Source organism: Nicotiana tomentosiformis, chromosome 10, assembly GCF_000390325.3.
Source record: "Nicotiana tomentosiformis chromosome 10, ASM39032v3, whole genome shotgun sequence".
Lineage (NCBI taxonomy): Eukaryota > Viridiplantae > Streptophyta > Magnoliopsida > Solanales > Solanaceae > Nicotiana > Nicotiana tomentosiformis.
The window spans coordinates 38,506,562-38,529,138 of NC_090821.1; positions in this window are offsets into that span (position 1 = coordinate 38,506,562).

A 22,577-nucleotide genomic window follows, 5' to 3' on the forward strand; every position below is an offset into this window, starting at 1 on the left:
TAAAATGAACTTAGTCGAAGCCTCAAATCACATCAAACAACATCAAAAATACGAATCGGACCCCAATTCAAGCCTAACGAAACTAATGGATCTCCAACTTCTAAAATCAATGCCAACACCTATCAAACCAACTCCGATTGACCTCAAATTTTGCACACAAGTTATAACTGACACAACGGACCTACTCCAACTCCTGTAACCAAAATCCAAGCCCAGTATCAACAAAGTCAATTCTCGGTCAAACTTCTCAACTTTCCAAACTTTTAACTTTCGCCAATTCAAGCCAAAACGAACTACGAACCTCCAAATCAATATCCGGACATACCCCTAAGTCCCAAATCACCACACAAGCTATCGGAACCATCAAAACTCCATCCCGGAGCCGTTTGCGCAGAAGTCAATATCCGCTCAACTCTTTCAACTTAAGCTTCTAGCCTTGGACTATGTTTTCTAATTAATTACAAAACATCCCTGGAACTAAATTAACCATCCTGTCAAGTCACTTAACCTCAAATGAACATACAATAAGCAATAAATGGGAAAACGGGACTATAAATCACAGTAATTACTATATAACAATTTCTTCATTCTTAATGATCACACAAAGTAACAATATCCTATATTCTATTATTAATCACAGTAGTTATCGTATTATATTTTGCGTATAACTAGTATGTGATCCAAATGATCCCTAAAGAGCCAATTATCTATCTTTTTCACCAAAACAATCGACGATCACTTGTTGATTTTAGGAGACATCCTAACTGGACCATCCTACAAGTAAGAAGCACTAAACAAATTTATAACTTTCTTACTGAAAATATTATTGTGGATGTAGGTCTAATTATAGTTTTACTTCATTGAGGAGACGAAAGATGAATATAAAATAATACATTCTCGACTATAGCATTGATTTTTTTTTTTCTTAATGCCAGCCAAAATATTTCTGTACGAGATTCTAGCAGCACATCAAATGTGTTCGAAAATTTGAAGAGTAAAACAAACTCTAAAATGTAACCCAATTTCATGAGTTGATACAAAAAGAAAATATTATCTCCTATGGGAAAAGTTAATGAAAAAAAACGTTTTTCCTAAAACAAATGTAGGACAAATAACACTAAATATTTCTACAGTATGACGCAACTGTCAATACAACCGTTGTATTTTAAAATCATATCTTAACCACTTATACTATGAAAATTTTATACAAAATATAAGTTATGAATAAAACTTTTACTTTACAAGGATATTAGGAGTTTCATTTTGAAAAATAGGAAGTAAACCTGTAACTAGTATATTAAAATAGAATTATAAAAAGACAAATTATAACGATCCAACTCGTTATTTTGAGTTATTTTATACCATTTCATGATACTTCCTATAAATTCATAGGAATGTTTTTGTGACTTGCAGATATGTGATTGGTTTGGAACCCGAGAACTCGGGTGATTTGACATCATGGCATGCAACTTTGAAGTTATAAATTTTTTTATTACTAATTGTACCCCTCGTTTTTAGTATTCATGTTTTGTTTCATATTTCGAGCCTTTTGATAGGTTCGTATAATATTTTTGAACTTGTCGGGATGATTTAGAGGGGTCCTTGGGGGTGTGGGGGGGAGAGAGGGAGGGGGCTCAAGTGAGTTCCAGCGCCTTAAGAGTAAGTTGGAAAAATTGCAGGTCAAGTTAGCCAAACCTAAGCGCGAGGGTGGGCGCACCATGCCAGCTATGGCACCTGCCCAGGAGCAATTTGGGGCGCAAGGCTTCAGTTATGGCACCCAACTTTAGCTTTTGTCTTTTATATATAGCCCTATTTTCGTGATTTAGGCCTTTATCATTTTTGTGGGAACTTAATTTTGAGCAAGGTTAACATCTATAAGATTGTCATTAGTGATTTTAACTTGAATCTATGTTTATATCATGAATTTCTCATTAATTTTACCATAAAAATATGGATTGAATGTAAACCCAAGATCACCTGAATAGCAATTTAAATGTCAAAATGAAAATATAAGCATATATATATATATATATATATATATATATATATATATATATATATACACTTTTGGGTTAACTTCACTTTTGGGTTAACTTTAAATTTGACTTTATCTTTAAATTGTGGAAGTAATTCATGTTATTTAACCTCGTTGAGAATACTTTTGACTAGATCGAGGCAACTGGTGAATTTGGAGCGAGAAAAAATAAATCTTGAAGGCTAAGGACAGCTAGGACCGAGGAAAGTAAAGACTTTACTTCAACGAGGGAATTTTTTTCAAATTGACTTGTTTGCTATATAGTATGTATCTATGGGTAATATATATGCGAGTTAATTAGCATATATTCAGACATCGTATTTTCATATTAGGGAATCATGCTTATACTTGTGTGTTTTGCCTGTTTTAATTATTGTATGAATACTTGAGCATCATATTCATATTAGTATAATGTTATAGGCATTCTTCGCATAGTTTAATATTATAGATTTCATGTACCTGTTTTTTTTTTAATGGTTGGACTGTTATAGTCATAACATACTCTATGTATATGTATTTTGATAGCATATGTTTGTTCTCATTGCCTGATTGAGATGCATATGGAGACATGTGGATTTATATCTGTAAGCAGTTAGGCAGTACGGATTCACATTCCTCTTTATTTGAGATATCAGTTTAGGGCATGTGAATTTATGTTCATGTTTGAGGTGTGAGTTAAGGTGTGTGAATTCATTCTATATTTGAGGTATCAGTTAGGACGTGTGGATTCACGTTCCTGTTTGAGGTATCAGTTAGGGCGTGCCAATCCATATTTTTGTTATGTATGAATTATGATCCATCTCTCTAGAATCACTAGACACTCGGATCCCGTCGCTAGTGTGCACACATGTATATTCGACATGTCGAGTGTCAGTGAATGGAGAATACCAGTTGTTATTATGTTTGAGTCTTTATCATTCGTAAACATCTGGAGGCTTTAGTGGTTGCATTTTATATAAATGTTGAATTGTGCATCCCATTATATATGTTATTTTGATAAATTAATATATGCATTGAACTTATTTATCTGATATATGCATCACGTCATATGATCTTTCTATGCATATTGTTATATGCTTTTACCATGCATATCTTATTATGTTATTTTTATTTTTTACTAATGTTAGATATAATAACTGCACAAGTTTATAAAGTAATTTTTTGCCGATAAACCCTAGTCACTACTTCATTAGGACTGTTGATGATACTTAACGAGTACGTATTAGTATACTATACTTCTGCACCTTGTGTGCAGATATAAATTGGAGACAGATTGTGAGCAAGCAGTAGGAGATCTAGCTATGAGCGTTCCAAATGCGTGGTGCTAGATTGTACGTGGTAGCTTAAGGTCTTGTACACTTATTTTATATGTTTTAAATAGATGATGTGTTTTTCTTATCAGCGTGATATTTCTATTCTTAGTAGCCAAGACTTGTTACTCTAGTTCTTGGGGTAGTTGTATTAGATTTTCGTATATTTAGTCTCTTTCTTTTATATAATTATCTTCCGCTTTGGTTACATTTGTATCGTTTGATTCGCCTAACAGATTGTGTTAGCACGGGTGACACAAATTAACTAAAATTACAAATAGAAAGTCCTTATGATTTATCTTTACAAAATTTAATAAGAGAATAAATATATTTGTTGAGAATTTATATTTACACCTTTGGGTAAAAAAGAGAATAATTTTTTCTTGAGAATATTCGGTTACTAATAATAACTTGCTTGCATTTTAGACATGCAAGTTATTTGTTATTTTTTAAAGATATATGTATTAATATAGGAATTTCTCATTTTTATTGCTTCTCTCTTCAAAGTAAATTTGCTTAATTAGTATGGACATTATTTAATGTGTGGTTGATCTTATAATAGGGGTTTGAGTGTTTGACTTTGAATAGTAGGGATAATACTGTTATATGTTTGTTGAATCTCAATAATGAAGATGTAAGCATTTGATTTTAAAATAATTGGGTGTATGTGCAGTTGAGTTATATTATGGGATGTCTTTTAGGAATTCAGATGGTGTGAATCGCAGTACCATCATTATCCCTTCTATCTTTGATATATATCTATGTGCTTATATGAATTAAAAGAGATAAGAAAAAATTGAATTCGAGACAGAAAAAGATAAAAGGAATTTATGAACTTTAACGAATGGTGGCTAGTAATAGATTGATTATTACATTTTATGAAGCAATAACCTATCTCGTGATCATATTCATTTTAAAATATTCATAGGATTTATTTCGTGACATGTACCTCTCTTTCTTTATACTCGGATTCTTTTAATTGTGGAAAACTTAAATTAAACAAACATGGAGGATAAATCCTCAACGTGTAAAGCTCTATGTGGTAGCTGAGATCTACACATAACAAACTTTTTATTATTACAAAATATTTTGGAGAGGATTATTCGAGAGACCTGGACTCTATCCTAACATGATATATCCATTTGCTTCATTCCATACCAAAAATTGAGTCAAAAAATTTGGTAGGAGGAGGTAGAGAGAAATGAGAAGAAAAAGGGAGGAGTACAACACCTTATTAGTGAATATCTAGACTAGAATTTTAATGAATTTAGTTTCGTATAGTAATAGTGTTAAATTTCGTACACCACCATATTGAGTAGATCTATAGAAACTGATACTTTATATTAGCCGATATAACTTAAAAGGATTTTTTAAAAATTGAACTTCTTATTGCTAGGTTAACATTAAAGCAAATTAAAGATTAATGCTACATCCCCCTTTGGCTTGAATTTGATATCCAAATCAGAAATCCCCAAAATTGTTTTGATTTATGTGAAAAGGAATGTGTAATATAATAATCCTCTTTTTATGATAAAATATGAAGTAAAATTCTTTTATATTAGGGATATATATAATATTGTTTTGGGATTATGGTAAGAGAAACTACGGAGATTTAGCATTAGAAGAAAAGCTATCTATATAGTCATTCAATCGATCAACGATGCATGCTTCAATTCCAGAACAATTGGGTCTGATTATATAAATCATTTATATTTTTTCTGCTTCATTCATATTTATGTCGTCTATATATTAATAAGTCTGTCTTTTTAAAACATTTGGGCGTTCATTAAAATTTAGAGATTATATATATCTTAATTTGACATCTCTATATTGACATACAAGCAAGCGTCTAACAAACTAGTATCGATCGCCTATATGATATGGTTCTCTTATGTATTATTCCTACCGATATTTGCATTGATTTAGAGAAATTATAGGTCTTTTTCGATAACTTTCTTTCATGTAATTTTCGATTTCCCTTGCTTTATCTTGACACCTAATTCAGTGATTCAGTAATCATACTATCGAACTATAAACTAGTGTATTTCATAATATTCCTCCTAGCTACTTCTTCTAATATATATAACCTTTCTCTACTGTGAATTAAACAAGTACACTGCTTCTCAAGTGAACTTGGAGCTTAGGAAACATAAGTGCATAAATTACAGCCATTTTAACATATTGGCCCAAGTGAAGTGTGTTTTGATAATTGATAAAGGAACTCAAGCATGAACCAGGTCCATACACAGTGTACACAGACACGGGCAGATTCAAGCACAAGGCATGCACGTGAAGGAGATAAGATTAAGTGATTATATATGATATCTCCTGATCGAAAAGGTTGCATAAATGATAAGGAGAAGAGACTCCTTACTCGAGAGAACTCTATCCTAGATAAGGGAGGAATTAGAAGTTGAAGATAACTAGAACTCTTCCACCATGGAAGAGTATAGCATTAAAACTCTAGTTATTTCCTATTCTACTAACTCTATAAATTGCAGGATGTTCTCATATTATAGGTACACACAAACGCTGAAGTTAAACTAGAGTTGAGAGCAAAATAGCAAGGCATTTTGCAAGCAATTCCTGTGTGATTCAAGTGTGCGAATCTCAAGCTACATGAACCAGATAGAAGAACCAGTTCCAAGTGTTTGTCTTTTATTCTAGTTAAATTGTAGTAGGGCTTTTGAGTTGTACCTTTCAGCTTTCTTTAGAAGCATTTGTACTAGGTACTCTGAGTGTAGCGTTCAAGTTAGAGTTAACTTGAAATTATCGCAACAGTTTGAGGCTGGTTGCCACAAAGGGATTAGAGGTAATCCTTAAGTTTACAAAGAGTTTTGTAAATGTTGTTTTGGCTCAGTGATTTAGTGAAGTATTGGAAAAAATCTTACTGAGTAGTAGGTCGTGGTTTTTTCACCTTTTGAGCCAGGTGTTTTCCGCGTAAAAATACTTGTATTCTTTACTTTCCGCATTTATTATTCCGCAATAGTAGTATAAGGAACACATAGAAGAACCAGGTCCTTCTATAATCTGTGCACGCGAAAAATTGGACACCACATAAATCATCCCCCTTCCCCCCCCTATTGGTATCAGAGCAGGTTATCCTTGAAGAGGCTTACACCTTAAGAGAAGATCAATATGAGTCCACTGCCACCACTCTTTAATGGCCAGTACTACTCTTGGTGGAAAAATAGAATGAAAGATCATATTATATGAGGACTATGAACTATGGGACATTGTCACCGATGTTCCACTGGCTACCTTGAAAAAAAATACTGAAGGCGTAGATGTACCAAAGACAAGAGTAGATTGCACTATTGAGGACTTGGAGAAGTAGGAGAAGAATGCTAAAGCCAAGAAATGGATTTTTTGTGGACTTGGTCCAGATGAGTACATCAGAATCTAAAGTTGTACCACTGCTAAGCAAATTTGGGACATACTACAAGTGGCTCACGGAGGAACACCTTAGGTGAAGAGATCTAGAGGAACTCTACGACCCTTTCAGTATAGAATTTTTCTATGAAGGAAGGAGAAACCATTCAAGAAATATACACAAGGTTCACTACACTAACAAATGAGCTAAAATCTCTTGGAAGCATTATTCTTGAAGAAGATAGAGTCGAGAAGATACTGACTAGGGTTTTGCCTATCACTTGGGAGAGCAAAATCACTGCCATCCAGGAATCAAAGAATATTGTCACTCTCCCACTGGATGAATTAATTGGAAATCTCACTGCCTAGAAACTTAGGAGACAAACCATGAAGATGGATGTACCTAATAAGAAAAGGAGCTTGGCACTCAGAATCACTGAAGGTTCTGATATGGAAGATGATGAAATGACTATGATCACCAAGGACTTCAAGAAGTACCTGAGGAGAGGAAAGGGTTCTTCAAGAAGTTGAAGCTATAGCAAGTCAAAAGCTCCTGAGAAGCAAGCCAATGATGGCTGCTACAAGTGTGGAAAGACTGATTATCACATCAAGAACTGTCCTTTGTGGGAAATTGAATAGAAGAAGGAAAGAGCTGAACGAAGGAACAGGAAGAAGGAACATGTTCAACCCAAGAAAAGAAACAACAAAGGATCAACCAAGGCTATGGTCGCTGTGTGGGGAGAAAGCTCAGATGAAATCTCAGATGATGATGATGAGGATAAACACGCACTTATGGACATTGGAGAATCTGATGAAGAAACTGAGGTAAGTATCCTTTTTCTCAAAGACAAGATTAAATTATTGTCTAAAGAAAGGTTATCTGAGTTACTACTAGAACTAATTGATGAATCTGAGGATGTAAACAACGAAAAGGAACAACTGTCTAAAGAATGTGATTTTAAGGCTAAGTGCAAAAACCTGGAACTTAGGGTTAGTGAAGCTATAAGTGAAAATACTGTGTTGAAGAACCAAGTTCATGCACTTGACTCAACTGTCCTAGAGCTTAGATTTGAAAATCTAAAATTGAAACTAGGAACATGCAAAAATACAGCTGATCACACACAACTCACCTTAGAACAAAATGTAGGAAAAATAAAGGATGAGTTGTACAAGAGAGATGAACAGATAAGAATTCTAAAGGAGAATCTAAGCAAGGTCAAGCATGAGCTAGACAGAACCTGTAAATGGAACAGGTCCTCTGATGCACTTTCACGGCTACAAGAACACCATAGTAGCAACAGAAGAGGACTTGGCTTTAGGAACCCGGCACCTAAGTGGGATCCCAAAAGCAAGTACCTCACACTTCTTGAGAACAAGATTTGCAAACACTGTGGTAAAACAGGTCACTATAAAAGTGAATGCACTGCAAAAGAAAAGGCAAGTCAAAAGAACAAAGACTTTGTTCAAGGGAAGAATAGGCTACCAAGTTGGGCTAAAAATAATTTGATTCATTTGTTTGCCTATAGAAAGGGACCCAAACTAGTTTGGGTTCCTAAGACTAACCCCTGATTTCCTTTTGCAGGTCCAAGTGAAGGGGAGCAGCCAAATATGGTACATAGATAGTGGCTGCTCAAAGCATATGACAGGAGCAAGAACCAGTTCCTTTCACTTGAGGACCTTAAATGAGGTAATGTCTTCTTTGGAAATGGAAAGAAAGGTGAGATCATTGGGGTTGGAAAGGTAGGTAAGACTGATTCTCACTCTATTGAGAATGTCTACTTGATAGATGGACTGAAGTACAGTCTAATAAGTGTATCACAACTATGTGATAGAGGTAATATGGTAGCATTCACCTCTACAAATTGCTTTGTGATTAATCTTACCACTGACAAGATAGTTTTACAGGGAAAAAGAGTGAACAACATATATATTGTAGATCTTTCCACACTTTCAGATAATGAACTCACTTGCTTAAGTGTGTTGGATAATGATCCCCTCCTTTGGCACAAAAGATTTGGACATGCCTGTCTAAGTCAACTCAACAAACTAGTCTCCAAAGACTTGGTGATAGGGCTGCCTAACATTAAGTTCAAGGAAGATAAAGTTTGTGAGGCTTGTGCAATGGGGAAGCAGGTAAAATCCTCTTTCAAAAGCAAGAAAGTGGTAAGGACCACCAGGACGATGGAACTGGTCCATATGGATCTTTGTGGACCAATGAGAACATTGAGCAGATGTGGTAAGAGATATGTTATGGTGATTGTTGATGATTACTCTAAGTTTACTTGGACATTATTTTTAGCATCTAAAGATGAAGCATTTTACATGTTCACTTCTTTTGTTAGAAAAACTCAGAAATAACTAGGTAATCAACTTGCATCAATTAAGTCTGATCATGGTACTGAATTTGAGAATGCAAAATTTGCTGAATTTTGTGATGAGCATGGAATAAATCATAATTTTTCTGCTCATAGGACTCCACAACAAAATGGAGTAGTTGAAAGAAAGAATAGGACATTGAAAGAAATGGCTAGGACTATGCTTCTTTCTAGTAAACTGCCCCATAGCTTCTGGACAGAAGCTGTGAACACTGCATGCTACATAATAAATAGGTGCATGACTAGACCTCTTATTGAGAAGACTCCCTATGAGTTACTTAAAGGGAGAAAGCATAATATGTCTCATCTTAGGGCATTTGGATGCAAGTGCTTTGTGCACAATAGTGGTAAAGACTCCCAAGGTAAGTTTGATCCCAGAAGTGATGAGGGAATATTCTTGGGATATTCTTCACATATTAAAGCTTATAAGATTCATAACAAAAGAACTATGTATGTAGAAGAAAGTATACATGTAGTTTTTGACGAAACTAACATTTTTTCTGAGAGGCAGGAACATGATGATGAAGCAATTGGGCTGGTAAGAAACTCAAATAAAACCACATCCTAGACTGAAGCTGCACCAGGGGAAGGAACAGGTGATGGAATAGGTCCTTCCACCCAGGGCAACTAGACAGGGGGAACTAAACAAAGAGGAACTAATCCTCAAACCTCGAGGGAACCTGTCCATGAACCTATTCCTCAACAACAAAACATTGAAGGAATATCTAGGGGAAACCAGCTAATTGTGAAACCTTACAAGTATCAAAGTTCTCATCCCATTGAGAACATAATTACTAATCCAACCTCTGGAATTAAAACCAGGTCTTCTTTGAAGAATCTTTGTGATTTTGATGCTTTTTTTTCTCTTATTGAATCTAAATATGTTGCTGAGGCTTTGCAGGATGCAGACTGGGTGAATGCAATGCAAGATGAACTCAACCAATTTGAAAGAAGTCAAGTTTGGAATCTGGTACCAAGACCAAAGAACAAATCAGTAATGGGCACAAAATGGGTCTTCAGAAACAAACTTGACGAAGATGGAATAATTACAAGAAACAAGGCAAGATTGGTGGTTCAAGGATATAGTCAAGAGGATGGCATAGACTATGATGAGACCTTTTCTCCAGTTTCAAGATTATAAGCAATTAGACTCCTCATATCCTTTGCTGCTTACATGGAACTCAGTCTCCATCAGATGGATGTCAAGAGTGCCTTCCTCAATGGCTATCTAAAGGAAGAAGTGTTTGTCAAGCAACCTTCAGGCTTTGAAAGCAAGGAATGTCCTGATTAAGTGTACAAGCTTGACAAGGCACTTTATGGGCTCAAGTAGGCTCCAAGAGCATGGTATGAAATATTATCAAAATTCTTGCTTGAGCATGGCTACAAAAGAGGTAAAATTGACAATACTTTATTCTTGAAAGAAAAAGGTAAAGATCTCTTTGTAGTTCAGATATATGTTGATGATATAATCTTTGGAGAAACTACTGATAAGTTAAGTAAAGAATTTGCTAAACTAATAGGGAGTGAATTTGAAATGAGTATGATGGGTGAGCTTAATTTCTTTTTAGGCTTACAAATTAAAAAAAAAATTCAAATGGAACTATGATCCATCAGCAGAAGTATGTAAAAGAGTTGCTTAAAAGGTTTAAAATGGAAGATTCCAAAGAAATTGACACTCCTATAGCAACATCCACAAAATTGGATGTAAATGAACCTGGTTCATCTGTTGATCAGAAGTTGTATAGGGAAATGATTGGATCTCTGTTATATCTCACTGCTAGTAGACCTGACATTATTTTCAGTGTAGGCCTTTGTGCTAGATTTCAGGCAAATCCAAAGGAGTCTCACTTAACTGCTGTCAAGAGGATCTTGAGATACCTAAAAGGCACTACTGACCTTTGTCTATGGTATCCAAAAGGTAATAATTTCAACTTAGTGGGATATGCTGATGTTGATTATGTAGGTTTTCTTGTGGATAGAAAGAGCACCTCAGGCATGGCACACTTTCTTGGCTCATGTCTTGTATCTTGGGCCACCAAAAAGGCAAAATTTTGTGGCCTTATCTACTGCTGAAGCTGAGTATGTTGCTGCTTCCTCATGTTGTGCTCAATTGTTGTGCATCAAACAACAGTTAATGGACTTTGAAATTGATGTAGGTTGTATCCCTATCTTTTGTGATAACACTAGTGCAATTAGTATGACCAAGAGCCCGGTTCGTCACAAAAGAACTAAGCACATAGATGTTAGGTATCACTTTTTGAGGGACAATTATGAAAAGGGTTTGATCACTGTGGAATTTTGTGCTACTGACAAGCAAATAGTTGACATCTTCACAAAAGCTCTAAGGAGAGATCACTTTGAAAGGAACATGTTAGAAGTAGGGATGATTAAGATCACCTAAAAGGAACCAGTTCTAACTCAAAAATTGGTTAGAAAATATGTGAATTTTGTACATAATTAGATTAGATTTTGCCCAGTCTCATACTCTCATCAGTATACTCTTGTGCCATGTGCTAAAATGTCTCATTAATCTCTAATGATATTATCTTTATTTTCTTGAAAAATACAGGCTTACACAAGAGAATTCTCAGTGAAGAACCTAGTTCATCAAGATTACATGGTACGTACTCTCCACTCTGCATATTTTGGAATAATTATATTTGGATTATGATCAAAAGGATAGTCCCATTTAATCCTAACCTCCTTGAGCTTATCCATTATGAAATGAACTAGTTTCACCAAAGAGAGTCTTAAAACGCAATAAGTGCCTAGATTCTAGGGAGAGTCTTCAACGTCTCTTCAAACTGACTCCTTGTTTAATTAAGACTTCTGAGTTTCTGTAAAGGCTGTCGTTGCCCAATTAAACTCTTCCTGTTTATATTGATTAGGCCTTAGTTATTTCTTCACTTCTAAATTTCCAGCCGCCAAACAATTCTCTATATCTTTTCTCATCTACTAAACACACACATACTCATCTTCTCTCATCCTCTAACCATCAATAGCTAACGTATCTGGAAATCCCTCATCACCACTCAAAGAATCCACACCCATACCTTCAACCACACCTCTTTCTAAGAAAGGAAGATTCAAGATATTTGCTCGTAACACTGTGGCAGGGTGTGAATTATCCAAGAAGTTAGATGAACAATTGAAAGCAAGACAGGCCTAAGAACCCCCAAAAATCTGAAGAATCATTTAAGTCTACTACTGAGGGGGAATAAACTATTTCTTCTGAAATAGAGCAGTTAATATCTGGCCCTAAAATTACATCCGAAGTAATCTCTGAGGTTGCTGCAAATCTGGAAAATAGGTTTTTTCTGGTAGGAACTGTGGCTGGGGTAGAGACCACTGAGTTTGGGAAAATTAGTGGTAAAAATAAAAGGAGAAAAGAAAAGAAGAGTGAGGGTGCTCAAGGTGATGTGAGGTTAATGGGAAAAGGAGTGGCTGAATCTTCACCCACTCATGTTAGTTTGACTGAAAAAACAGGAGCTATGGTAGTGTGGAGTGAGGAATCTACTGGAGAGGAAGAAAGCTTGAGAGAAAAAGAGGGGAGTGGGTCTGGAGAAGCTGCTGAGGGGTTGGTTAGGTTGAGGAAGCGGTTCCAAGATCCTGTTCCATCTGTGCAAGAACCCCTCAAAGGCCTATTGAGAAGAGTGTCTGACAGTTACAATCCTAAAAGGAAAAAGAGTTCATGAGTTAAAATTCCTGGCACTGCGAATTTGAAAAGGAGTCAGAAGAAGCAGAGTAAGGCTGAACTTGAGAAGGCCTTGAAAGAAAGTAAAAGAAAAGTTATAGCAAAGGGAAATAAGAAGGTAAGTGAGACTGTTGAGGCAGTTGAGGTGGAGGTTGTGACTCCAAAAGCAAAGAAAAATCAAGACTTCCAAAAAGAAGTCGCCTTCGAAATCAAATTCAACAGAACCTTCTACCTTGGCAAAAAAAATCAGGTCTTCCTTGAAGTCTAGAAAAGTGAAAGTAGTGGAGGAAGAAGAGAGTGAAGAAGAAGAAGAATCTGATGTAGAGAAGGACAAGATGGTTAAGTTTAGGAAAATAACCATTTTGGAAGGTAGACTCCTCAGGGACCTGGAGGAGGAAGGCATGATGATGCTGCTAGAAAAGTTACAACTGCAGGGTTGGAAGGACATGGTCCTTCAGATATATAGAAAGCTTGCCAGAACTGAGATTGTGGAGTTCATGGCAAATTGTGAGATCACAAATGGCGGAGTCACCAGTGTGGTAAAGGGAGTGACTCTGAGTTTTGATGACAAGGAGTTGGGAGAAATTTTGGGACTATCTGTTTTAAGGTACAATGACTACAAAAAATTAAAATGACCAAGCCTAGAAAACATCCCCACATCACTTTCCATTACAAGGAGGTTTGGTGACAATGAAGAAGAGATTCAGCCCAAGGCTATATACAAATATGAGATGAAGTCACCCCATAAAGTGCTTTTCAAATTTGTTAACAAGGTTGTGCTGCTCAGGCAAGAAAGAAGGCACATTGCCACATTCATGGACCTAGTCCTTATGGAATGTCTGGACAGTAGAAGGTAAATCTATTGGCTTGGGTTTATCATCCAGCTTCTTGATAGGGTTCTGACTGGCACCAAAACTCATGTCATACACTATGGTTTTATTCTCACGACTGTATTGCACACTTCAAGGTACCCCTCAAGAAATGGGAAGTTGGTACAAATAAGGATGACTTTTGGGGCAAACACTTTGACTGCATATGACTATGAAGTCCACACCACTCCCTAAGAACCCGGTTCATCCAAGAAGGTACCTGTGAATAGCAAAGTGCGAGCTTTGGTACAAGAGAGTGGGGCTAAGGATGCTGAAATTGAGAGGCTGAAGAAGAGGCTCGCTGAAGTAGAAACTGAGAGGGATGCTCTCAGGGTTGAGCTTGCAAAGGAGAATGAGAAGAATGATGGCATTCTTCATGATATGCTGAAGTTACTTCAGGCTAAAAACCAAGAACCTGGTCCTTTCCAGCCTTGAAACCTTCCTAGCCTAGTTAGACAAACTAGTGACTAGGATGGAATTTCTTTTTGTTCCTTTTGCTCATGATCCAGTATTTTTATTTCTCTTTATGCTCTGTGGATGACTAGTATCAATGACAATCAACTATTTTTGTGCTCTAACTGTTTGTTGATGCTTCTTAGATGGCCAATATCATTAGATTGATAAATGATGCTTGATTCCATGATTGCATTTGAAGTAGCCCAGTGGCCATGAGTAATATCTATTAAGATCTGGTTATCTAACATAATTATACTTTTCGATGATGCCAAAAGGGGAAAGATAGGTTGTGCCTTTTACTTTGGACTGTGATATTTATAACCTAATGAACCTAGTCTTTGATGATTAGTGACTTTAAAATGAAAAGTGTTCTAACATTATGTTAATGTTGAGCTGAGTTGAAATATGGCTTATGCTTATGAAAAGCACATAGTTTGTCATCATCAAAAGGGGGAAATTTGTTGGCCCAAGTGAAGTGTGTTTTGATAATTGACAAAGGAACTCAAGCATGAACCAGGTCCATACAGAGTGTACACAGACACAGGCAGATTCAAGCACAAGGCATGCACGTGAAAGAGATAAGATTAAGTGGTTATATCTAATATCTCCTGATCAAAAAGGTTGCATAAATGATAAGGATAAAGACTCCTTACTCGAGAGAACTCCATCCTAGATAAGGGAGGAGTTAGAAGTTGAAGATAACTAGAACTCTTCCACCATGGAAGAGTATAGCATTAAAACTCTAGTTATTTCCTATTCTACTAACTGTGTAAATTGCAGGATGTTCTCATTTTATAGGTATTCACAAACACTGAAGTTAAACGAGAGTTGAGAGCAAAATAGCAAGGCATTTGATGTTGGGCATATTTCGATATGTGTTGATGTTACTTTACCCATATTTTAACCGCTTTTTGATGCTATTTGATCTTTAAAATGCATAACATAGTTTAATTATTGGTTTTATGACTAATTGAGTTGTGTGTAATGATTTAAGGTGTTTGGAGTGCAAAAATATGAAGAAAAGGTGCTCTAGCCAGAGGAAGAGGAGTTGGATGCGTCGCATCCAATCTAGAAAAAAAAACATCAGATTTCGTGCACCCTTAGCAGTGAAGTCGGCCCATAGCATCCGCCTTAGCACCCTCGCATGCAAAGCTGAGAAGTAGAGGACGAGGTGGATGCGTCGCATCCACCCTCGCATGCGAAGCTGAGAAATAGAGGACGAGGTGGATGCGTTGCATCCACCTTAGCATCAATCCTTGAAGCCGATTTGGACTAGGAATAGGAGAACTTTGGCCCACGACTTTTGTACGCAATATATAAGTGAAAAACGCCTCCTTTAGGTCATCTAACATATTGGAGAGGGGGAAAAAGCCACAACAAAGTTCTTAAACCACGGAATTCATCTTGAGTTCCTATTCTCTCTTTCTTTTATTGATTCTTATGCACTCTTGTGAATTTTTGATGATTGCCTGAATATGATTGGCTAAGAACCCTATTATTCTAGGGTCATGGGTATACATGAATGTTGATGTTTGAAGTTTAATTTGACGAAGTTGATTTTTTCATATTGGGTTGTTTATTTAATTCTGTTTTTAATTATTTTGCTGAGTAGCTAACAGTGAAATACTATCTACGAATCTAGAGTTGAACTCGAAAGTGGGAACTCTAGATTGCATATAGAATTAAATAGAGCAAGTTCTTAAACTCGGGCATCGGGGAACGGATTCGCAATTAGGATAGACATATACCTAATTGCATTACTCGGTTGAAATACTGGAATTGTAAATGCGTTCTTGTTAATCTTAATTCCATAGACATATAGGTATTAAGTTAGCTTGAATAGACGAGTAAGGACTCGACAGATTCTTCTGAGTAATATCAACCCTGTGAATCAACAATCCAGATAAATCAATTAGTTATTTTAAACTAAGAATGCAACATGATTGTTAGATAACCTGTGACCCTGGAATATTATATCCTATTGATTGTTATTCAAAACTATTTAAGTGTTGTGGTTGATTCCTAGTATTTCATTACTTGATAGGCTTTAGGTAGTAATTCAGAAAATTATCTATTTTGTGAGAAATCTTTTGAATCAATAAGGCATTTGAGTTAGAATCAGTCGAATGTTAATCATAGGTCTTCATGGGAACGATACTCTACTCATTACTCTATTACTTGACGACCACGTATACTTGTGTGAGTGTGCGTTTGGTCCCAACAACTTTTTGGCGCCGTTGCCGGGGACCTAGAAATTAGCTACTTGACTGAGTTAAGCTTTTATTACTTATTTGTTCAAGTTTTAATTTTCAGTTTGCCTTGTTTGTGTTAACGCAGGCTCTTCTCTTGAATGCGGAGGAGTAGAAGTGCAAACAACCTACTTTCTTTTGATCCAGAAATTGAACGAACACTTCATACAGTGAGAAAGGAAGTCGAAGCTAGAACGAGAATAGAAAGAGAGTTGGACATCGTAGTTCAACCACCGCCAATAGAGATGGCAGGTAATGAAGAGCGTCCGGTGATAGAAGCCGCAAGGCCCAATCTTGCTAATATGACTCAGGCTATCGTGAAGCCTGATATCACGGGGCATTTTGAACTCAAACAGTACATGGTATAGCTGATTCAATCCACAGGACAATATGTGGGTCTATCTCATGAAGACCCGCAGAGGCACATTCAGAACTTCTTAGAAATTACGGACACTTACAATTATCCGAACGTTTCCAAGGACTATGTTAGGCTGACATTATTTCCCTTTTCACTGTTGGGGGAAGCTAAGGAATGGTTGCAAAAGGAGCCCACAAACTCAATCCACACTTGGGATGATTTAGCAAGGAAATTCCTAATCAAGTTTTTCCCTACTAAGAAGACAAAATCGCTGAGGAGCCAAATTCTTGGGTTCCAACAACGGGATGGCGAGACACTTCGTCAAGCTTGGGAAAGATACAAGAAGCTACTCAGAGACTGCCCGCATCATTGTCAGACTGATGAGGTATTTGGGTCACACTTTTGTTGATGGGCTAGACGAGGCATCAAAGATGAATCTGGATTCAGCTTGTGGGGGTAGTTGCATGGCGAGGCCGTACAGTGAAATTCAACTCTTGCTAAACAACTTCACAGCTAATGATCATAATTGGCAAGGAGATGGGGATGCAAGAAGAGCAATTAAACAGAAGTCAGCCGGGTTGATTGAGCTTGATGACTTCTCAGCCATGAGAGCAGATATTGCAAAGCTGGCAAATCAGATGAACCGAATGACAACACAACAAACGCAACATGTACAACAGATGTCTATTTGTTGCAAAATATGTGGTGACAATCATATGAGTGACATGTGCCCCACGAATCCTGAATCTATATACTATGTGGGGCAACATGGGAACACTTACAATCCAAATTGGAGGAATCATCCTAACTTCTCATGGGGCGGAAATCAACAGAATCAGAATCAGTATAGGCCTCAAGAAAATTTTAATCAGCCTCAGAAGCCATCCCAACAAATAGAAGAGAGTACGAATGACTTGCTGAAAAAGTTGTTGCTAGACAATCAACAGCTCAGGACCGATTTCAGAAATCTTGAGAGGCAAATGGGGTAGTTAGCAGCAAATCAAAATACTAGACCTACAGGCTCTCTTCCCAGTGATACAGAGAAGAACCCTCAAGTTAATGCAGTTACACTTAGAAACAGGAGGGAACTAGAGGAAGTGCCAAAGAAGAGAAAGGACAAACCTATACCTGAGGGGGACCTGACCCCTAAGGCAATACACGAGTCAAAGAAAAATGATGCAAGTTCAGAGCTAGTGGAGGCTGTAAGGCCACCACCACCTTTCCCCCCAGAGATTGCAGAAAAAGAATGACGATCAAAGGTTTAACAAATTTCTCTCTATGCTGAGTCAGGTTCAATTAAATATTCCATTGGTGGATGTACTTCGTGAAATTCCAAAGTATTCTAAGTACATAAAAGATATAGTGGCTCACAAGAGAAAATTGACTGAGTTCGAGACAGTTGCACTTACTGAGGAGTGCACTTCAAGGGTCCAAAACAAGCTTCCCTAAAAGCTTAAGGATCCTGGCAGCTTCACTATCCCAGTCCGAATCGGTAATAGTGATGTGGGTCGTGCTCTTTGTGATTTGGGGGCAAGCATAAATCTAATGCCCTTTTCCTTGTTTAAGCAATTGGGTTTGGGAGCTCCAAGACCAACCACTGTGATGTTGCAATTAGCTGATAGGTCCATAGCCTACCCGGAAGGAGTGATTGAAGATGTGCTGCTGCAAATTGGGAAATTTATCTTCCCAGCTGACTTCATTATTCTAGATTTTGAGGCTGATGAACAAGTTCCAATCATATTGGGACGACCTCTCTTGGCTACTGGTGATGCAATAATTAAAGTGAGAGAGGGAAAAATAATTATGAGGGTGGACAACGAGGAAGCAGTCTTTAGTGTCTACAAAGCAATCCAACTTCCCCGCCACTATGAGGAGCTCTCTATGATATCTATTGTGGAGGCGGACGAGCAACTTCTTGACACAAGTGTATATATAGACAACTCTCTAGAAAAAGCACTCATAGTGTTCGATAGCTTGACGATTGATGATGAGGTTGAGGAGATGATGCATATCCTAGATACATCATGTGCTTACATACAAAGAATACACCCGTTTGAGCCCCTGAATAAGCCAAGCGGGCATCCTCCAAAGCCGTCAATTGAAGAAGCTCCAAAACTGGAGCTTAAACCCCTACCCCCTCACCTTCAGTATGCTTATTTAGGTAGTTCTGACACTTTACCTGTTATTGTTTCTTCTCACTTGTCTAAATTGCAGGAAGAAAAGCTATTGAGAGTGCTACGTGAGCACAAGCGAGCAATTGGGTGGAAAATGTCTGACATTAAAGGCATTAGTCCAACTTTCTGCATGCACAAAATCCTTATGGAGGACGGACACAAGCCACGTGTAGAGCATCAACGCCGACTAAATCCAATCATGAAAGAAGTAGTAAGAAAAGAAGTGATTAAGTGGCTTGATGCAGGTATTGACTTTCCAATCTCTGATAGCAAATGGGTAAGCCCCGTTCAATGTGTGCCAAAGAAAGGGGGGATGACTGTAGTAGTTAATGAAAATAATGACTTAATTCCTACAAGAACTGTCACTGGATGGAGAATTTGCATAGATTATAGAAAATTGAACAATGCCACCCGGAAAGACCACTTTCCCCTTCCCTTTATTGACCAAATTCTTGATAGGTTAGCTGGCCAGGAATACTACTGTTTCCTGGACGGTTATTCGTGGTATAATCAGATTGCTATAGCCCCAGAGGACCAAAAGAAAACTACATTTACGTGTCCTTATGGCACGTATGCGTTCAAGAGAATGCCCTTTGGTCTTTGTAATGCACCTGCGACTTTTCAAAGGTGTATGATGGCTATTTTTACTGACATGGTTGAAAGATTTGTAGAAGTGTTCATGGATGATTTTTCTGTGTTTGGATGTTCTTTTGATAGTTGTTTGATGAACCTTGATAAAGTGCTTGCTAGGTGTGAAGAGAAGAACTTGGTGCTAAACTGGGAAAAGTGCCATTTCATGGTACGTGAAGGTATAGTTTTGGGGCACAAGGTGTCAAAAGATGGTCTACAGGTGGATAAAGCAAGGGTGGAGGCGATTGAAAAATTGCCCCCACCGACATCCGTCAAAGGCATTCGCAGTTTCTTGGGCCATGCAGGTTTTTATCGTCGACTCATTAAAGATTTCTCGAAAATTTCTTCTCCGATATGCAGGCTTCTAGAGAAAGATGTCACCTTCAATTTTGATAATGCATGTCTGAAAGCATTTGAGGAGCTGAAGGGAAGATTGGTGACTGCACCAATTATCATTGGCCCGGATTGGGCACAACCATTTGAGTTGATGTGCGATGAAAGTGACATAGCAATCAGAGCGGTTTTGGGGTAAAGGAGGGATAAAATCTTTCACTCCATTTATTATGCGAGCAAAACTATGAATCCAGCTCAGATGAATTATACAGTTACTGAAAAGGAGTTGCTTGCAGTGGTGTGGGCATTTGACAAATTCAGATCCTATCTAGTGGGAATCAAAGTCATCGTCTACACAGATCATTCAGCTATCAGATACTTATTTGAAAAGAAAGACGCCAAGCCGAGGCTGATTCGTTGGGTCCTCCTCTTGCAAGAATTTGACTTAGAGATCCAAGATCGAAAAAGGACAGAAAATCAAGTGGCTGATCACTTGTCCAGATTAGAAAGTCGGAACCATGTAGCTGAAGGAGGGTCAATCAAAGAAACATTTCCTGATGAGCAATTATTTGCAGTCACCTCAGGTGAAGCCCCATGGTATGCAGATTATGTGAATTTTATTGCAAGTGGGGTGACGCCACTAGAATTGACACCAGACAATAGAAGAAGATTCTTACATGATGTGAGGCTCTACATGTGAGATGAGCCATTTTTATATAGGCAGTGCGCAGATCAGTTGGTGCAAAGGTGTGTTCCTGAGGAAGAGGTGAATGCTATACTGCATGACTGCCATGCTTCGCCATATGGAGGTCATCAAGGCGGGGATAGAACCACCCAAAAAGTGCTACAATCAGGTTTCTATTGGCCAAAATTATTTAAGGATGCACATGCCTTTGTTAAAAATTGTGATAGATGCCAAAGAACCGGAACTATCACAAGGAAGCACGAGATGCCCTTGCAAAATATTCTGGCAGTAGAGCTTTTTGATATTTGGGGGATTGATTTCATGGGACCGTTCCCATATTCTAATGGGCATAGGTACATCTTGGTGGCGGTCGGCTATGTTTCTAAGTGGGTGGAGGCCATTTCTCTTCCTACTAATGACGCAAAGGTAGTGGTAAGCTTTGTAAAGAAGCACATCTTCACACGTTTTGGGACTCCAAGAGTGTTGATAAGAGACGGGGGAACTCACTTTTGTAACAAATTGCTGAATAATATTCTTGCAAAATATGGAGTTAAGAACAAAGTTTCCACTGCCTATCATCCCCAAACGAGTGGTCAAGTAGAAGTTTCCAACAGAGAGGTAAAGCAGATTTTGGAAAAAAACAGTAAGTGGGAATAGAAAGGACTGGGCCGGGAAGCTGGATGACGCATTATGGGCGCATTGCACTGCATACAAGACCCCCATAGGTACTTCTCCATACAGGTTGGTTTATGGGAAGGCATGCCATTTGCCCGTCGAGCTTGAACACAAAGCATATTGGGCGATTAAAAAGCTAAATATGGAGATGGACTTGGCCGGTGAGAAGAGATTGCTACAACTCAACGAGCTTGATGAGTTTCAATTGCATGCGTATGAAAATGCCAAATTGTATAAAGAAAAGACCAAAAGGTGGCATGATAAGCACATCCAACATCGTGAGTTTGAGCCAGGTCAAGAAGTTCTCTTGTTTAATTCAAGGCTAAAGCTTTTTCCAGGAAAGCTTAAATCTCGATGGTCGGGTCCGTTTGAAGTGGTTAGTGTGAAACCTCATGGTGCGGTGGAATTGCGTGATACGGGTTCCAATGCAACATTCTTGGTAAATGGCCAGAGAGTAAAACACTATTGGGGTGGTGACATTGCACGTCATAAGACCTCGATGGATTTAGTGGAGGCATGAAGAACGTGTTGCGTCGTGCCGCGACGTTAAATCAGGCGCTTCTTGGGAGGCCACCCAAGTTAGTTAGTTCATTGTTTTGTAGGAATTAGATCTTGTATGTATATTAAAAAAATAAAAATAAAAATAAGTCCAGATATGGGAAAACGAGGCGGATGCGTCGCATCCCCCTCAGCATGAAAAAATTGATGGACTAATTGCACAAGGCAGTGAAGTCTCCACAACAGCGTCCAAAATTAATTCAGAGAAGTCACTTAGGACGCGTCGCGTCCAAATACGCATCCCAGGTAAGTATTACTTAAAACACTTAAACCATCTAAATCCTCTCCCTCACAATTTTCCCTTCAACCCATCTTCCTCGTTCTTTCTTTTAATTTAATTGGCAAAAAACCAAAGTCATCGCCTCACCAACAATTGCGACGCATCCAAATGCGACAGGTACGTATCATATTCCTCGTTCTTTCTTTTTATTCTCTCCTAATTATCCTCTCTTCCCTCTCTCAATGGTAGCAACAAGTTAGATTTTGCCAATTTCAAATATCACACATGTGATTAAGAGAGGAACTGAAAAAGTTTGAGGTTTAGGGCTGTCGTTCTTGTTAGTTGTAATGGTTGCGAGATGATAAACTATAATTCCCTTCATCTCGTTAATTTTGGGAGGGTAGTCGAATTACCCAACTGATAGAATGAACTCGGCACAACTGTTGCATATCACATGTTCGACGAATTGCCCGTGAGGTAAACTTAGGTGCCGGTGAAGTCTGAGTAACCGAGAAATATTAGTATATGCTAGTGAATAAGTGTGAGGTCATTTGTGTTGATTGTGTACAGCAATGTTTTGAGCC